At 43.3% G+C, this 19175-nt stretch overlaps 1 protein-coding gene across 4 annotated transcripts in view; it reads right to left on the bottom strand.

Moving 5' to 3' along the window:
* Positions 1-19175, bottom strand: part of ARHGEF4 (Rho guanine nucleotide exchange factor 4) — a 639140-nt gene that overhangs the window by 363359 nt on the left and 256606 nt on the right. The window lies entirely within an intron of this gene.

Genomic DNA, 19175 nt, shown 5'->3' on the forward strand with positions numbered 1-19175 from the left:
TCTTACTCCACTCTGATATCCAAAGGATCGTATGCAACCCAACATTTACTGCCATATAACGAGCTGGCGTACCCTCCGGCGGGGCTTCTTCCCCTTCATACGATCCTCTCCTCTCTTTCTTAAACAGCGCTTTCAACCATTTAAAACACTTCATAATTATGCGCACAAAATCCAGCCTCGCTACTCTGTTTACTTCCTGATGACAATCCACCAATCCTGTCGCGGCTTTGCTAGCTTGGCCTATCACAGCGCGGTCTTTCTCCTGTTGGCCAATCACGTCGCGACCCTGTATGACGTGTTCGCTAGCTGGCCTATCACAGCGCGGTCTTTCTCCTGTCAGCCAATCGCTGCGCGACACCACCTGACGTCTCTTTTCTCCGCTTCGCAGCAGCACCCCTCCTTTCTCAACTCGTCTCCCGGTTATGCATGCGTCCCATTCATACACTGAAAAATGACTACTTCCGACCAAGCGGTCACTTCTCTCGACTGTACGTCCACAGTCTATCTGTAATTGTCAACACAACTGACGAGACGTCTATCGTCTTTCTGATAGGTTACTTACACACACAGTAACTTCCGACCAGCGTCCGTTACTCACGCACTCACTCTTACGTTCCCCCTATCTCGGTCTCTCGGGTGATCAATGGTACCTCATGACCCCCTTCACACTAGTTGACAATTACTCTGGGTGTCCGATACACCCGAACCACTTAAGCTCTCCTTGAACTTAAGATTTCCACCGGTTGCGCGCGCTCACAACCTGTTCCACAGTCACTCTACAGACATTCAACTCCGCCAAACATTACAACATAGATACAATACAAAAACACCGCAATCTAACACGCATAACCCTTTATACTCACTCTCTCTGATACTGCTGCTTTTTCTGTCTCACGTCATCCGGATCTTCATCTGCGGGCTGTTCTTCCGATCATCGATTTCTAGGGGCCTTGGGGTAAGCTAACCTGGCCTAGGTCACCGTCCTCAAGAAGGCAACCATCCTCTGCTACCAACTGAAAGGGCGAGATTTTGATCGATACCTTATATCTATTGATCCAAACCTCGATCTGGTCGACTGAACCTTTATTGCCTGTCTTGGAAGGAAACAGTACACCTATCTGCAAATTAGTTCACCCAAGAAAGGACTCTACTCTCAAAGATCACGGACAACTTCTAGGTTTCAAAAGTTTATTGTAAAGATATAATGAGCTGCAAATACAAGCATCTCAGAATGAGATTCACGAGATACACAGGTCCAATTACATACATGTGCTCTCGAAAAGCCCTCAGACGAGCAACAGAAATCACTAACACAAGTTCTAAAAATAGCAAAGCTATCAGCATAGACGCATATCTCTCCTTCATTTAGGTTGGAGGAAAACAAACACAGGTTAGGCGTCCCTACCCTGTTCTAGATGGTATCCCTACTTAACCAAATCCCAACCTAACAAAGGTGTCAGCAATGAATGACCCCCAAGGGAAGTCACCCACTCTAAGTCTCTTGGTGAAAACCTAAAATTCTCCAGTCATGACCCCTCACTGCCTACCCATCCGCTCTCTAAAGGGTCCTCAGGTCTCTGCTCTAACTCCACCCAGGGGTGCTGTCCCTAATACAAAACAGTCAACAACATTTGAGACGCCCCTTGCGAAACGCCTCTCACGTGGTGCAACTTCAGGCTTTTTCCATGATGCTTTGTATTGGGCCTCAGACGTTAGAGTTGACCTTGCTTCTCAGTCTCTTCTCCGGCCCGCTGATACCCCTTAAACATTCCAGAACCCTCCTCCATGTCTGGGCCGTCTACTGAACAGACCTCTATTCATTCACTTATAATTGGATCCCCCCTTTCCTGTTGCAGACAGATATCTGCCGCCAAGAACCCAACTCTCATAGACTTCTAAAAAGGCTTGCAACATTTCTCAGCCCAGACATGTACGTGTAAATCACTGCTAAAACATTTCAGGCCTACAATATTTCACATTATGATTATAGCATTCAATTTCTTCATTTAATTAAAGCATGTTAAAACTCTTATTCTATTATTTAGAAAACATTACTCTAAATCATGGCCCATTAATGCAATGACCAAAAACGTTAAACAATCTGTGTCGTGAAAAGAAACACCTTCCCTTTTAGCTCCAGCTCTGGCCCTGAGGCCTACCACGTTCTGCGTTTTACCACAGACCATCTTATATGTTAACAGCTACACGACATAGATTCAAAATAATCACGTCTAATAAAATCATATAATGTCACACATTTCTGTATTAGTTCCACTTCTACTTAAATCTCTATATTAGCTATACATTTAGAATATAATTTCAGATACTATTAGCACTCATGGCATTTCTCATCATGACTTGTGCTTACTATAGGTAAGTGTGATGTACTCATACATTTATATCAGTTTGCGCTCTCTCAGACCCACATTTCCACATTATCTATTTGAATGCTTCTAATCTGCTCCCTGAGGTTCTCCATTTTGCATCATGTGGAGTGAGTGTCCTATATAGAGATTGGAAGGCTAGCGACAGCCGAGTTCCCATATGAGCCCTCTTTCTAGAGATGTGATTTCTCCAAAATGATCAGAGTACTGGGGTGGCATTGAATGACCTTTCACACACTACCTTAATGGCTTCATAGGAAATGACATGGCAAGACATTTTACCATGATGATGGTACCTTGTACATGCCTTAAACAATTGGTATTTGTTGGAAGTTAGGTTACTGGTTCAGGGGGTTGAAAACCTACTCCTGCAGAAACTACAATCTGTGTCAGGGTGGAACACAAGCAAATCCCAAATTCGCCTGTGCTTAACCCACTGGCAACTTGGCACAAAAGCAGTCAGGCTTAACTTAGAGGCAATGTGTAAAGTATTCATCCAGCATTTCAAACAAAATCAGGGTGAAAACACAACACAAGAAAAATCCCACATCAATTTAGAAAACTAGAGCAACATTTAATAAATTATTTGACACCAAAATGACAAAAATCCAATGAGTAGAACCAGAGATATGCAATTTTAAAGATTTAAGTGAAAATAGTGTCTTGAAGCACAAAGTGCCAAATGTGCATATCTGGTTGAGTCAGACCAGGGCAAAGTCACAAGTTCAAGACTACTGCTATGGAGTGTTAGCCGGACACAGGGACAAGTTGAGCACACTGAACAAGATTACCTTAAATACTGGGTTGGGGACGGTTGCGACAGTTCTGAGCAGACACGGTCGGTAGGGGAATACCTGCCGTGGCGGTGACGTGGGGAGGGGCAGAGTGGGGGTTAGTAATGTATGGATAATGGAGGTTTGCAGGTAAGTAAACATTTAAATAAATCAAACGAATTTCGTTGCGTGCACTGCATCCCCAAATGCGATGCAGTGCGCGCAACGAAATTCGTTTGAGGAGGGGGCGTGCCTGATCGGGAGCTCGTTTCAGGTCTTGGCTGCGATGTAGGAGAAAGTTCTTCCGCCTGTCCTGGCTCTGCGGATGCGAGGGGTTTAGGCGAGGTCGCCGAATTGGAGGTTTCTCTTGGGTACATGGAATGAGATTCTCTCATTGTGTTGTGGAGGCATTTTTAGGCGTGGGTGAGTATCTTGAAAGTAACTCTCTTCTCAAGGGGGAGCCAGTGTAGGTTCGGCAGATGTTGGGTGATGTGTTCGTGTCGAGGGATGCTGAGGACAAGTCTGGCTGCGGTGTTCTGTATGGTCTGGAGCTTGTGGAGCAGAGACTTGTTGATCCCGGCGTAGAGCGCGTTTCCGTAGTCTAGTCTGCTGGTTATGAGTGCGTGGGTAATGGCCTTCCTTGCTTCGGGCGGGATCCATTTGAAGGTCTATCAGAGGATGTGGAGGGTGTTGAAGCAGCTGGAGGCGACGGGGTTGACCTGTCGGGTCCTGGAGAGGGAGGAGTCGAGTAGGATGCCGAGGTTTCAGGCGTGGACCATGGTGGTGCCGAGGGTGGTGCGCCACCAGGTGTTGTCCCATCCAGAGGGGGAGGGTCCGAGGATTAGGACCTCCGTCTTCTCCAAAGTTGAGTTTCAGGCAGCTACTGCTCTTCTTGGATGCGACGTCCTTCATTCCTTCCTGGAAGTTGACTCTGGTGGTGATAGGGTCCTTGGTGAGGGAGAGGAGGAGCTGGGTGTCGTTGGCACAGGATACTACGCTAAATCCGAGCTGTCTGACGATGGCAGTGAGGGGGGCCATGTAGATATTGAAGAGTATGGGGCTGAGCAACGATGCTTGGGGTACTACAAAGTTGATTTCCGTGGGTTTGGAGAGGAGTGTGGCAATCTGATTCTTTGGGTTCTGCTGGTGAGGACCGAGGGGGTACAGTCAAGGGCGGTTCCTTGTATGCCGACATTGTGGAGTCTGGCGGTGAGTGTGGGGTGGGAGGCGGTGTTGAATGCTGCAGAGAGGTCGAGTAGGATGAGGGCCGAGGTGTGTCCCTGGTCGGGGAGGGTGCGGATGTCGTCTGTGGCAAATTGGGAGGGGTCGAGGATGGAGTTTTCTTCAATGAATGTGGTTAGTTGTGCATTGACAATCTTCTCTGTGACTTTGGCATCAAAGGGGAGGAGGAAGATGAATTTGTAGTTCTTGAGGTCAGTGGGATCTGCTGAGCGCTTCTTGAGCAGGGGTCTGACTTCTGCACGTTTCCAGTCATTGGGAAAGATGCCTGTCTTGAAGGTGGTGTTGATGGTGCATCGTAGTTCAGGAGCGATGGTGACTCTGTGGAAGATGTGCAGAGGGCAGGGACGGTGAGTGGATGCCATGGTCGAAGGGGTGTCTTCGTGGTGACTGGGGTCCAGGAGGAGATGGTGGTCTGGCTGGCGTTGCTGGAGAAGGAAGTGGTTTCGGAGTCGGGTGCCTGGTCATTGAAGTTGTCATAGAGGCCCTTGATTTTCAGATGGAAGTAGGATCCAAGCTTATTGCAGAGGTCCTGGGAAGGGGTGATGTCAGTGGATTTGCTGGGGGGCTTGGTGAGTTCCTGGATGATGCTGAAGGGTTGCTTAGAATTGTGGAGTGGGCGAGGATTTTGTTTTGGATGAAGGTCTTTTTTGTGGATCTGATGTGTTGGTGGTATTCCATCATGGCATTCTTGTAGGTGATGGGATCTTCTGATGCCTTGATGTTTCTCAGTTCTTCTCGAGATGTCTGCAGGTGTGTCTGGATTCTAGGAGGTCTGCGGTGAACCAAGTGGCCTTCCTGGGGCGCTGTCTGTTGGGGTTACGTAGGGATGCAAGCTTGTCTTCACAGTTGGAGATCCATCCGTGGAGTTCTTTGGCTGCGAGATTGGCATCGGTCGAGGTAGTGGAGGTGTCGCGGTTGAGGGTGGAGTTGAGCTGCTCCTCACTGACTTTGCTCCAGTTCCTTCGTGGAGGGCGCGGTGCAGGTTTGGAAGGCATGGCTTTGTCAACGTGGAAGTGTACGCAGTGGTGGTCCGTCCATGGAGGTTGCGTGGATTCTATTCAATCAGTACACATTATGGAAGTATATGAAGACCCCCATATGAATGAATGCCATGGCATACAAGAAATAATTGACATTGCAATCAACACTATTGGGATTTGTGAGCCAAAATAAAAGCAAAAACTGCCATCTGATATCTACCTTGGAAGAAACTTACCAAAATAAAAGATTTATTTAAAAACATAATTCTGCTATGGGAGTTGTCCTCATTTTTGTGATTAATGCAAAACTGTGGTATAACATCACATTTAAGTGAGCAATTTGTATCTCCTCACTGAAATGCTCATGGTAACAGTGGATATACCATACTAAAGAGAAAACTGATATACTGTGGTTTCCTACCTCCGAAGGATAAACGGTGGCTAAAATGAGTGTACCTTTGACTAATATCAAAATCCATAACATAATTTTGGCTGGGTGAACTGCAGCTGCCGAAGTCCATCTATTATCTACAGTAGCACAAGTCTCTACTTTCAAAAGGTTTCTCCAAAAATGCGTTTGATTAAACTGGGCTTCTGAAAATGATCACTCTTCGAGCAGGAGGAGGAGAAATTGAGAGCTACACTTACATATCGAGCTAGTGTATTTCCCATGACTGAGCAGGATTCTGACATGCAAATCGTGTAGAACATAACCAGAGGAAACTGATGATAATCAATTCAAAGAATGTCATGGTGTTTAGCACACAGCAGACATGGAAAAGAAACTTGTATCTGGAGGGTTGTTGTCATCTAGAAATATCAGAAACCCAAAAAGTCCCTAAACCTCTCTGATTGGAGTCAGGTTATGCTCAGCTAACCACAACTATAGGCCTCCTTTTATGCTCCATAAATTATAAGGCAGCTTGATGGAAAATAAATCCGGGATGACCCAAACCTAGACCCCGAACTACTGACTTTCCTATTTAAAACAGGAACCGATCCTAGGAAAGGGCTTGAGCGTTGCCTCAAACAATACCAAGACAAACTAGTAGATACTCTAGAACCAATAACTAGAAACCTAGATTTGGCAGAATAAGCCTCCCTTAAGGGCACTCCTGTGGCTATAAAACTATTCTGGGGATGAAGAAAACATGCCCTATGCCTTCTTGGTAATGCCAATGCGGGGGTAACCTCTGAAAGAAGAAGAGCTATATTAATGAGAATGAACCCAACATTGGGAGAGCTTGCAAATAAAAATATCCAAGGTGACCCGAATGGCCTTCACTTCGGGGGAAAACTTCATCACAATATTAGGGAAATGCGTTTCCACCTTTTCAGCCTTTAGTAAAGCCCAAACAAACAAGAGAAGTATGTTCGAGGGTAGAATTTTTGGAAAGGCTGACAGGATGGGACTGGCTGTCAGCTGTGGACAATATAGGTCCCCATACTTCCAGCAAGTCAACGTGGTTATGGATGATACTTCAGTGGAAACAACAACTCCTTATTTCCGCAAAGAGGCCACAACACCTGCACATGAGGTGGTGGCAGAGGCAGATTCCAGGGCCCCGGACAACAAGGTAAGAGCACCCCATTGGTTTTTTCCATCCAAAGGTAGCGGGAAGACCATGCCTTTTCAACCAATATTGCTCATTAATAACAAACAACTGTTGGGTACTAGATACCATAGAGGGATTCAAAATATATTTCAATATGTCACCTTACCAGGTACATGAACCCAGAGAAATAACTCTAGACCAGGAACAAACAACTCTAGGAGAAGCAGAAGTGAATCAAATGATACTAAAAGGTCTATATTCAGAGTGACCAATGCTGGACGATTTGTGAGCACGATCTTCCTGGTAAAGAAAAAAGACAAGGGTTGGCGTCTTGTGATAAATATGAGCGAACTAAATACTTTTCCAGTATACACACATTTCAAAATGGAAGGCATCCACCTTCTAAGGGACATCCTATAAGAGAAAGACTGGCTTGTGAAACAAGATCTCAAAAACGCCTATTTCACAATCCCTATGGACAAGGACTCACAAAAATATCTAAGGTTTATTTGTAAAGGAATAAATTACCAATTGTGTTGTCTCCCCTTCGGCTTCTCCTCAGCACCTTGGTGTTTCACCAAGGTTCTAAGGCTAATGGTCGCCTCTTTGAGAAGAAGGGGAGTATGGCTAGTAATCTATCTAGACGATATACTACTGATATCTCAAAGTCAAGAAGAATTCCTAAGACACATGAAATGGTCAGTGGATCTCTTGGAAGGATTAGGATTTATTATCAACTTAGAGAAATCTGTAATGACCCCAACACAAAATCTAGAATTCCTAGGGAACCAGGTAAACACCATTACAGCCTAACTACAGCTACCACTAAAGAAGTTGACAAAAATAAAGAAGGAGGTAGCTTATGTGTTATCAAAAATTGTAGTGACCTTACGCAAGCTGGCAAGAATAGTTGGGTTTCAATCCTCTTCCATTCAAGCTATTTCCCCAAGCCCACTACACTACAGGGCCTTACAGAGACTGAAATCTTTGGGGTTGAAGAAAGGCCTATGGTACTCAGACAGAATTCCCCTTTCACAGGAAGCTCGAGAGGACCTCCTATGGCGGTGGTACAATTTAGACAGTGGAACGGGAAAGCAATATTTGGGAAAACCCTGGATCATACTGTGAAGTCAGACGCAACCAAACTTGGTTGGGGTGCAACATTGGGAGAAATAGAAACAGGGGGAAATGGTCTCAAGAGGAACTCTCACTCCACACAAATTGTTTAGAAATGATGGGAAGTTTGAATGCTTTAATGAGCTTCATATCCGCTCTGAGAAACAGTGTCATCCTTATCAAACTAGACAATTTTGGAGCTGTCTCCTTTATCGATCGCTTAGGGGGGCGCAAGGTCAAAGATACTTGCATACCTGACCAAGAAGATTTGGTATTTTTGTTGGAATCAAACAATTGTACTGAAGGAAGAGTTTATCTCTGGCCATCAAAACATAAGAGCAGATTGGAACTCAAGGTTTTTAAGGGATTGAAGCGATTGGAAACTGAATCCAATGGTCTTCATGAAGGTTCAGGACCTGTGGGGTCCTTTCTATGTGGACCAGTTTGCCAGCAGTTTGACGTTTCAGATAGATCGGTATTACAGTTGGAGACCAGATCCCCAAGCCGCAACAGTGGACGCTCTGGTCCAAACTTGTGACAGGGAGAACTTATATGCGTTCAGTCCCTTCACATTGATTCAGAGGGTTTTACTGAAAGTACGAACGGAGCAATGCAGCATCGCCTTAATTACTCCATTTTGGAATACTCAAATATGGTTTCCCGGAGTTCTGCAATTGACAGTGGACGTGCCACGTTTGATTCCAGGAAGCTTTCTCCAGGGACAAGAAAGGGAGGTACAGCCTCTTCTTCTAGAAGGAAACATGATTCTTCTTGCTTGGAGGATTTCAGGGGATCCAAAAGATACTCAGGCCTTTCAAGAGAGCCTAAAAACTTACTGGGCGAATCATGGGCCCCGGGAACAAGGAGAAGATACACAGGTGTATGGAGGAAATTGTGTAATTTGTGCCTGGAACAGGATCTGGATCCCGTGCACGCCCCTACAGGGGAAGTAGCAAACTATATAGCAGTTTTATTCAGATCAGGTTTATGTTATAAAACAGTCAACTGTTACAGATCAGGCATTTCAGCAGGCCACTCACTAATAAATGAGGATATTTTTTGGCAGCCTACGCAGCACCCCTACATATATGCCTATTCCCTGCTAACGAGCGGTAACAACCTTGAAACACGTGTCCAGGGATGGCCAACGCAACAGTGATTTTTTGCTCAAGACCCTGGCAGAGGCGCACCCGCTGATGCTTACTTCATGGACCACAATGCTTTGGGGCAACACGCTGATAGGACAAGCCGCGTGCGACCAATTGGACTTTCTTTTGTATTCAAGCTCCCTTGAGCTGATGGGGCTGACGAGCCCGGGTTACGCACCTGCGTGCCACGAGTGGTACCGGACCTGAGGATATTTTTTGGCAGCCTACGCAGCACCCCTACATATATGCCTATTCCCTGCTGACGAGAGGTAACAACCTCGAAACACGTGTCCAGGGATGGCCAACGCGACAGTGATTTTTTGCTCAAGACCCTGGCAGAGGCGCACCCGCTGATGCTTACTTCATGGACCACAATGCTTTGGGGCAACACGCTGATAGGACAAGCAGTGTGCGACCAATTTGACTTTCTCTCACTAATAAATGACTATTCTATCGAGACTGACCCTTTAATACATAGAGTAATGAAGGGAATAAGACTTAGACACCCTCCCATAGCCAGATATGATTCACTATGGAATGTTAACCTTATTTTCCATCTATTTGTCATATGGCCTGATATCCCTTATCTCTCCAGAAAACAACCATCTATTAAGTTAGCAACCTTACGTTGTCTAATATCCTTTAGAAGAGTATCAGATGTTAATGCATAAGAGATCTCTAACAGATACTATTCTCCAGATGGTGTACATTTAGAAATATGGAAAAGAACCAAAACTATGTCTGAAAATATTTTTCATCCTTACTTTACTGATTGCAAGAAACTGTGCGTTGTGAACCTCATGAAAGTTTATGAACAAAAAATGTTTTATCTGAGACTGAATGATGAGAATCAATTACTAATATTGTTTGTAAAACCCTATAAGGCTGTGTCTTCAGCTACAATTTCAAGATGGGTAAGAACAGTCATGTTAGAAGCAGGAGTAGATTTGTCCAAATTTGGCGAACACTCATCCCGCGGTGCGATGGCCAGTAAAGTGTTTTGGGCCGGAGACTCACTATCTGATATATTAAAAGCAGTAGACTGGTCGAATACATCCACCTTTATAAAAATGTACCTTAAACCTGTGGAATACATAAGCAGTATAGCACTAAAAAGCTTTAAACATGCATAACGTTAGCTTCCGGTCTTGTAATGAAATGACGTTTCTCCAATTTACATACAGAGAGAATCCTGTTTTCATTAAAGACAAAGAGGTATGATGACACTGTACCGGCACTCGTGAAAAGTAGTCAGCAGGGTTTTGTTCATTGCCTGGTCAGTGCACGACAGTGTAGTCATATTCCTGTAGTCAATCACGATCGCCAATGTTGAATTCTAGGAAGCATCTTGGCTTTTGGGTTTCCAAAGATGGCAAGCAAGGCTTCGTCTGTTACCAAAGTGAACTGTTCACAAGCCCACACAACTGCTGAACTTTCTTTCTCAGGTTGTGAATAGGCACCTTCAGTTTGTGACAACCTTCTGCTTGCAAATGCCACAACATGCCTTCAAGCATTTTAGTGTCCACTGTGTTGGGCAAGGATTGTGCCCATCCCAATCATGCTTGCATCAACAACAACCTCTGCATGAAGTGTCAGATCAAAATAAGCCATGTCAGTGGTGTTCTCAGTTGTATGCTTGATTTTCTTAAAACTTTGCTCACATTTGTGTGACCAGTAAAGTGAAGCATTTCTATGTGTTATGTCTCTTAAGGTAGCACTTACTGTGGCAAAGTCATGTATGTATCTGGAACAGTAACTGGCCATGCCAAGGAATGAACATAACATGGTAACATCTTGGGTAGCTAACAAAGTCAATGCTTTACCTGGATCCGGCGTCCTACCCTAATCAGAAAATATATGAACTAAGAATTTAAGTTTTGTTTTGTGAAACTCACAATTCTCAGCATTTGAAGTTAAACCAGCATCAGCAAGTAAACAACACACTTGTGTAAGAGCTTTACAATGTTCCTTTCAGGTAGCTCACAAATGTGCCATATAACCCTTACACCGTAATACATGTGCCATATGATATAATGCACTTGTAATACAGCGGCCAGGATATCCGCCACATTTGTGACGGAGAATCCCATCCGCCAAGATCAAAATCAGGTCCATAATTCTACCTGCCATTTGACTATCCTAGGGGACTTTGGCCTGGCACATTAGGCTGTTTTGGATGTTTTCCTCCACCATTTCACCTATTCCAAGTAACCAGATTAATTATTTTTACCTTGAATTGATCTTGACAACTCCCTGGAAGCTAATATAGACTGCCTGATCTGTTTTCCCTCACAGTACTATACAGCTTTCCTACAACATAAGCCTTCCCTGGTGGCCAAATCTCTTTTCAAGTGTTTAGAATGGCATCCGCCTCTTGTTGCTGTATCATAGTGAGATGCTTGCTTCTTTCACATTTTTTAACTTGTTTTCCTTATATGCCATGGTTAATTTTGGGGGACCTCCTAAGCATTAGATATCTTTGCAACCCCTTCCTGCTGGTTGTTAACTTTTGCATGGGAGTCTTTCACCACCAGCTTTCCGGGTCACTTCTTGACCTGGAAACATCTTCCTTCCATTGTGTGGCCGATTGCAGGTGTCATGCTATAGTGTCAGCCAGAATTTTAGCCCCGGCTGGTATTTAGTACTTAACAGTGTATAGTGAGCGCAGAACCATGAAGCAAGTCTGTGGTTGGACTGCCACTTGAAAAGGATGGTCCTAGAGACATATGTAGCAGTTTCAACAGTTAAAGTGTATTGTGGTGGCCTACTTCATTTTTTAAATGCTACTGCTCAGACCAGACAGGTTGCCTCCTGACATAGGCAATAGTACACATTACTAGGTGGGAGATGCCCACTAGTAATTTGTTATTGCAGCACAAGTCGGATTAATCCCTGGTGGTTCCTCCTTACAGGGTTTCTATGGAATTCTGGAATGCTTCTTTTGCCATACCCCCACTACGTGTTTTTCTCATAAGATCACTCAGGGACTCTGTGAGAACAGTCAGGTTTAATGTAATGTAATGTAAAAAGTACTTATATAGCGCAAACTGCCACCCTACGGGTATCCTGGCGCTCAGACTAGAGGAAGTAACCGTCAAGCGGGGGGTTCAGAGAAACTGAAAGAGGAGGGATCACGCCTTGGGAAAGAGCCAAGTTTTTAGGCTCTTTCTGAACTCGGTTAAGGAGTTGATTTGCCTGATACTCGGAGGTAGCTCATTCCAAAGGTGAGCAGCAGCCATGCTAAAAGCCCTCCCCCCATCCTAGAACGCTTGAATCTAGGAATTGCCAGCAAACTTGCACTGGAGGAGCGGAGCTGCCTCTTGGGGAGGTACCAGGTAAACTTTTCCTGTAATGGGACAGGGCCCAGATCGTGTACTGCTCTGTGCACCAGGCAGAGTGATTTAAAGTGAGCCCTTTCCTTAATAGGCAACCAATGGAGATCTCTCAGAGCGAGAGTAGTGGAGGACCTACGTTGCCTATTTAACGTCAATTTTGCTGCTGTTGACTGGACTCTCTACAACTCCTGAAATATATACTGTGGAGCCCCCAGATACAGGGAGTTGCAGTAGTCATGTCTGCTCAGCACTGTGCTTCTCAGTACAAGGGAGCGCAAGTCCTTAGGTAGTATTGTAAGTATCTGACGCAACATGCGCATCAGAGCGAAGCACACACTGGCTGTCTTATTTGCCTGTGATTCCATTTGGAGATTCTTATCTATCAGAACCCCCAGATTACGCACCGTACTGACAGGGACCAAAGGTTCCTCCTCAGGGGTAAGCCTAAACTCCAAAGGAATATGTATAGGCAGCTTCGCAGAGGAGCGGTACAGCACCTCAGTTTTCCCTCCATTGAACTACAAGGAGTTCCTCCGTAACCACCCTGCAGTCTGACGCATACACTCCTGAAACACATCCATGGAAACTGCATGTTTTCCTTCCATGGAGAACACCAGTTGCGTATCGTCCACATAGTTGACCAGGTCAACTCCGAACGATTTGATGATGGGAAACGAAGGCTGCAAATAGATATTGAAGAGAATAGGGCGGATTGCAGAGCCCTGCGGTACCCCATAAATTAGCGGGGATTTGCAGGATGAGAACGGTGTCAAAGTTACCACCTGCTGTCTCCCAGCCAGATAGGACCGCAACGACTTCAGAGCCCATCTCTTTACCCCAATCTTCTCCAGTATTTCCACTAGAATTGAGTGGCTCACCGTGTCGAATGTGGCCGACATATCGAGAAGCACTAATACAGTGACATTCCCGTTGTCGGCCGCATACGTAGGTTGTCCAGCATGGTGGTTAAAGCAGACTCAGTCCCATGACCCGGCCGGAACCCAAATTGGTCCTTATCCAGTAGTTGATTATCCTCCAGAAAACAGGATAAAATCTTACTTACAGCCTTTTCCAGGATTTTGATTGGAAAAGGGAGGAGAGAAATCGGTCTGAAACTTGCTGGAATTGTCGATCCAAAGAGGGCTTCCTAATCAGGGGTGTCACCACCACCTGCTTCCATCCCTCCGGAACAGTACCTTCTTCAAGTGACTGATTACATATCTGCCGCAGCCAGGGAAAGGTTGTTTGGCCGAAGGTCTTCCAGACTTTATGGGGCAAGGGGTCAAGAGGAGAGCCTGAGGTCACACTATGCGCCAAGCTGTTAAAAGAGAGGTTGGTAAAAATCTGGAAGCTGTCCAGAGTGGTTAGCTGCCCCAGATCCCCTTCCGCCCCCTGTGTAGAATTGTCTTGGACAACGTTATCGTTGGCTTGAAAAGCACCAACAATTTTAGCCACTTTGTCAGTAAAGTGGAAGGCAATCTCATCGCATAATATCTGCAAAGCCACCACTTTATTACTCAAGCTAGTTGGAGCAGAGAGGTCCCTAACGATCTTAAAGAGTGCTTTAGTACCATTAGATGCTTGTGAAATAGAGTTAGCGTAAAAGTTAGCCTCGCACTCTAGAATAAGCTCCTTATATTTAATCTGGGCTAATCTCAGTTCTTGCTTATTCACCTCTAGGTATTTCCTTCTCCATTTCCTCTCTGCCTTCTTGCAAATTAGGCGTAGCTGTTTCAGTTTATCGTTATACCAGGGTGCTGTGATTTTATTTCCAATTTTTAGCTTCTTTACCGGAATTAACTGATCCAGAGCATCAGTTATATATTTATAGTAGGTGCTGTAATTCTCCACTACTGTAACGGAGGGGGCAAAAAATGTTACATTAGGGAGGGTTGGATGAGCACTATTCTTCCCTAATTTTGCCCACTCCCTTCCTTTCCGGTAGGTCGCTGAGCGTTTAGAGTTATCCACTGAGCAAGGTATATGTAATATCCTATCATTCCCAATGTGATGCATTTCTACCATCTTTAGAATGTTCATAAATGCAGCAGTCAGAATGTTAGTACTCTGACTGGAGAGTGACAGTTTGGATGGGCTGAGCACCTGGATAAGAGCTCCTGGTGGGGTCTCCACTAAGTCTCCCCTAGGTCCCTTAAGTCTCCTATTGAGCTTGTACCTGACTTAACTTATCTGCTCAATAAAACTACATGAAAACTACCTTCAAGCGTGGACCTATTTACTACATTATTTTGGCGACGAGGATGACTTAGGGTTTCAGTCCCTTTTAGTTTTCAGTGCTGCATGACAGTTTTTGATATACAGACTCTTTCTGTGTTATGTAGGGTTTTAGTCTCTTTAATTTTCTGGTGTGCACATCAGTAGTTCATACACAGATTTCACTGGATTTAGTTTGTCTATAGTTTATATAGAGTTATACTCCCTTTAGTTTATAACTGTACACATATAGTGTCTATACACAGATTACTACGAAATTGTGCTTCTCTGTGTTTTGCTAAGGATTATAGTCCTTTAGTTCCTAACAGCACTACATTAGTCCACACATGGACCTCATATAGATTTTATTAGTGCTTATTTTGATAGAATTTATTGAAAAGTTTAATTTTTTTTTTCTTTTCTTGTTTTAAATTCTACTCATTTCTGTTGTGTGTTTTCACAGTTTTGTGTCTTGATACTTGCAACACTTGTAAGTTCTATTCTCATTCTCATGCACTGTGCAAATGAGATTTTGTATTAATATCATATTTAGCTTGAGTTTAGTTCTATTTAGGTGCTCCCATGCACTTATTGCTAAATATGTTCTGTTTTATCGTATTTTGAAAACTTTTCTTGCACTATTACCTTTACATTACTAATTTGTATTTTGTTTTAGGTTAATGGTGTTTAGATGAGGTTTCTTCTTTTTGTTCCTCATCTTCTTTTCTACTTATTCTTCTTTTCTACTTTTCTGAATTCTATAATTTCAAAATTTTCAATCTCCATTCATTCCTATTCTGGCCAGTAAGTGTGCATGGAGTTGCTTCTCATATTTAATCTATTTTTTTCTGCTAATTAAGAAAGGAGGATGGTTTGTATATTTAATTCCATTCTTTGGTTTCTAATTTTAATTCCATTCTTCTATTCCTATTTCTAGATTTCTTATTAGTTCCTTTGTTTAATTCCTAATTCTCACATATTTATTCAATTCTCTTATTACTTTCCTCTTGTTGTTTTACTCCTGACGAAAATTCCTATTTCGCTAATTCTTTCTTTCTTGTGCTCACTTTTCTTGATTTCATCTCTCTGTTTCTAAAATGATGTTTCTAACTTTTACATTTTATATAAGAAAGGGGGATATGTAATCTCCTATCATTCCCAATGTGATGCATTTCTACCATCTTTAGAATGTTCATAAATGCAGCAGTCAGAATGTTAGTACTCTGACTGGAGAGTGACAGTTTGGATGGGCTGAGCACCTGGATAAGAGCTCCTGGTGGGGTCTCCACTAAGTCTCCCCTAGGTCCCTTAAGTCTCCTATTGAGCTTGTACCTGACTTAACTTATCTGCTCAATAAAACTACATGAAAACTACCTTCAAGCGTGGACCTATTTACTACATTAACATAACATTAAAGTGAATTAAATAATGATCCGTCCAATTTTGAGGTGTTATATTTAATACTTCAGTTTCTAATGGACTGGCGAACAGCAAGTCAAGAGTGTGTCCTCCCTGATGGGCGGGGGTTTTAACCAGTTGTTGAAGGCTAAGATTCACACAGGTGTGATTCAAATCTCTCCAATGGTTGCTCAAATTCCCATTCTCCCACAGATTGAAATCTCCCAGAAAGATCGTTCTAGAGTGTGCTAATGTTAGATTAGTGATGGTATCTAAAAATGATTGATATTGAGTGGCACACCCTGAGGATGAATAAAGCTTCCTCAATAGTTGGTCATGCCCAGGAAGCATTGGTTTCTGATATGTTAGGTAATCTTGATGCCCTTTACTTTTTTTGGATTCACTTAGATCAATACTGTTGAGAATATATGCCCAAAAAATCCTTGTGGAATGTGAGATCAAGTTCTGTCCACCTTTGGAAGGTTGTCCTCACCCATTGGTGATGTTCCTGGCAGGTGCTGGCATGTATGAATATGTCATCAGTCACACAGTGGACTCTTGAAAGCACTGCAACCATATTTCAGAATGTACGTAGTTACAATATTGCTTACAATGATACCTCAATGCTGAGGTGACACAGTACCTTTGAAACCCTAGAAACTCTGTGTATTGAGAATGTTGAATGTAGTAATTATTTATACTAATAAAAATTAATAAACAAATAATCTTAATGTTGCCCTTATATTAACAGTAATTTTTAAATTTTGTGTTAATGTATTCCTACTACATGATCAATAAACAGTGTAAAATGCAATAATTTTCCTCAGAAACAGCTTACCCACCGAACACCCTTTTTCCAATTTATTTTGATGAGTAGACCTTTTTTCTTAGAATTGTACTGATTAATAAATTCGCTCATTCATTCATTATCATACATTTTTAAATAACAATATATTTCAGGAAAAGACACTTAGGGCCTGATTATGAACTTGGCGGATGGAATACTTCGCCACAAATGTGACGGATAACTTGTCCGCCATACTATCAGTTCTATTATATTCCATTGCATAATAATGAAACTCACAGTATGGCGGACAGGTTATCCGTCACGTTTGTGATGGAGTATCCCATCCGCCAAACTCTTAATCAAGCCCTTTGTGTTTATAGTGTACTTAACTGTTTTTAATAATCTCTTAGCTGTAACAGAATTTTAATACTTACCATTAATGATATAGAGCTCATTACGATTCTGTTAGAATAGGGTGGGGTATTTATCAAATTTGGTAAATACCATTACCCCAGGGTGAGGTATTTACCATGCGTGGAAAATACCTTCTATTCCAAGTTTTTAAAAGGAAAACCGGGCTTCACGTTTGGAATTGGTTCTTAACTTACAGAATTCTGCAAGTTTAGCCGTTTGCACAGGTCTTTTACCCCCAATAGATTTGGCGGAATTGATCAGGGGAAAAATGCGAGGGTCTGATAATTAGTACCCAACTCATAATTCCCATCAATGAGCAAACGTACACGGATCAAAATGTAGCCCTTAACTCATAACGAGGATCAAAGTGTCTCGCAGGGAACCCAAAGCAGCCCTGGCGATGTTGTAGGACCAGCCCAGGGATGCGAGGGGGGCTGCAAGTGTGTAGCACTGCTATTTTTATTACTGGTGACCAATCTTGAAGCACTGCTTCAAAACCGGCCCCAAGTAACAAAAAACGGCCTCCACTGCTGCAAAAACGGCCCCCACCCTTCTAGCCTCCCGGGAAAACGCCTGATGCCCGCTACCCGCTACGGCCAATCCGGCCCTGGTGGCCCATGATCTAGTGACTATGAAGTAGAGTACACGATGTAATGTCCCACATAGTGAACTCAATGCAGTGCAGGTGTGCCCTTCACGACTTCCTCCCAACACGGTGGACGCCATCTTAACTTCAGTGACATCCTCTTAGGTGGCCGCTAGTATCTGCATACTAATAGATCTGAATGGGATGCCCACACCATCACATTCCATGGTATATGTTTCTACCTCTTCTTAACTGATACATAGAAAGCATGTCAGTGTGGTTTCATGATGTTTGTTCGTTTAATCTTCCTCGTGTACGAGCGGACTCTGGTGCCGTTCTTCACCATGCAAACTGATGTTGCCCATATTGTCTGCTTTTCAGGCCTTTGACATATGTGCTCAACTCCATTTTGTGCATTGTCACTCACTGGCTTTAACTAAGTTGTATTCATACAGTTACACAGAAAGAATTGAAATCTATCATTCCGACAAACATTTTTCCCATGTCCACATGCCCTCTGCCAGTACTCTTCATGAGAGTCTGTAAAAATGCTTCTTCTTGTTTAATCTTGCTTTGCTATAATAGTCTTTCTAGTCTCTCACGATCCCCTAATTAGTGTGGTATTTACCTGCCTGAATCCCCTATATCTAGAATTTGCTGTGAAAAAAGCCAGGCCAATGAAACATAAGTGAAGCAACTGCATTGCTACCTAGAGGCTTTAAAATTATCTGTGTGTTCAGGAGCAACTGACCACAGGGAACAACATATCATTCTGAATGGACGTCTTTGATGGTGTTTTGAAAAACTAAGGCTCATGAAGAGATTTCAAAGGTTGGCATCTTGCAGCGAAGCAACTCACTGTAGCTGGGGAATTTGATTGTATATGAGGATCCAGCATGTAGTGCTAGCTGGTGATAACACATATTTAGGACCAGAATTGAAAACCGTTACAGTCCATCAAGGCTAACTAGTATATCTGTTGTCTTTGGTGGCGTAATATGCCTTTTATCTTTGATGGCCTTTAGCAGCCTCATATTCATACATAATGTAACCTGGGCCAGCTTTGTAATTATGATGGAAAAATCATAGGGTGGGACCTTCATCCCCCTACATACTTTGAAGCTATATTTTTACCGTACATATATGTGTAGTTAGGTATACTGAATATATACTTACCTATTTATAGATAGGTTCCTGATATGGTGGTAGTAAATAGTCTATGATATTTTTGTAGAACGGTAT

This window comes from Lissotriton helveticus, chromosome 11 (assembly GCF_964261635.1).
Source record: "Lissotriton helveticus chromosome 11, aLisHel1.1, whole genome shotgun sequence".
Taxonomy (NCBI): domain Eukaryota; kingdom Metazoa; phylum Chordata; class Amphibia; order Caudata; family Salamandridae; genus Lissotriton; species Lissotriton helveticus.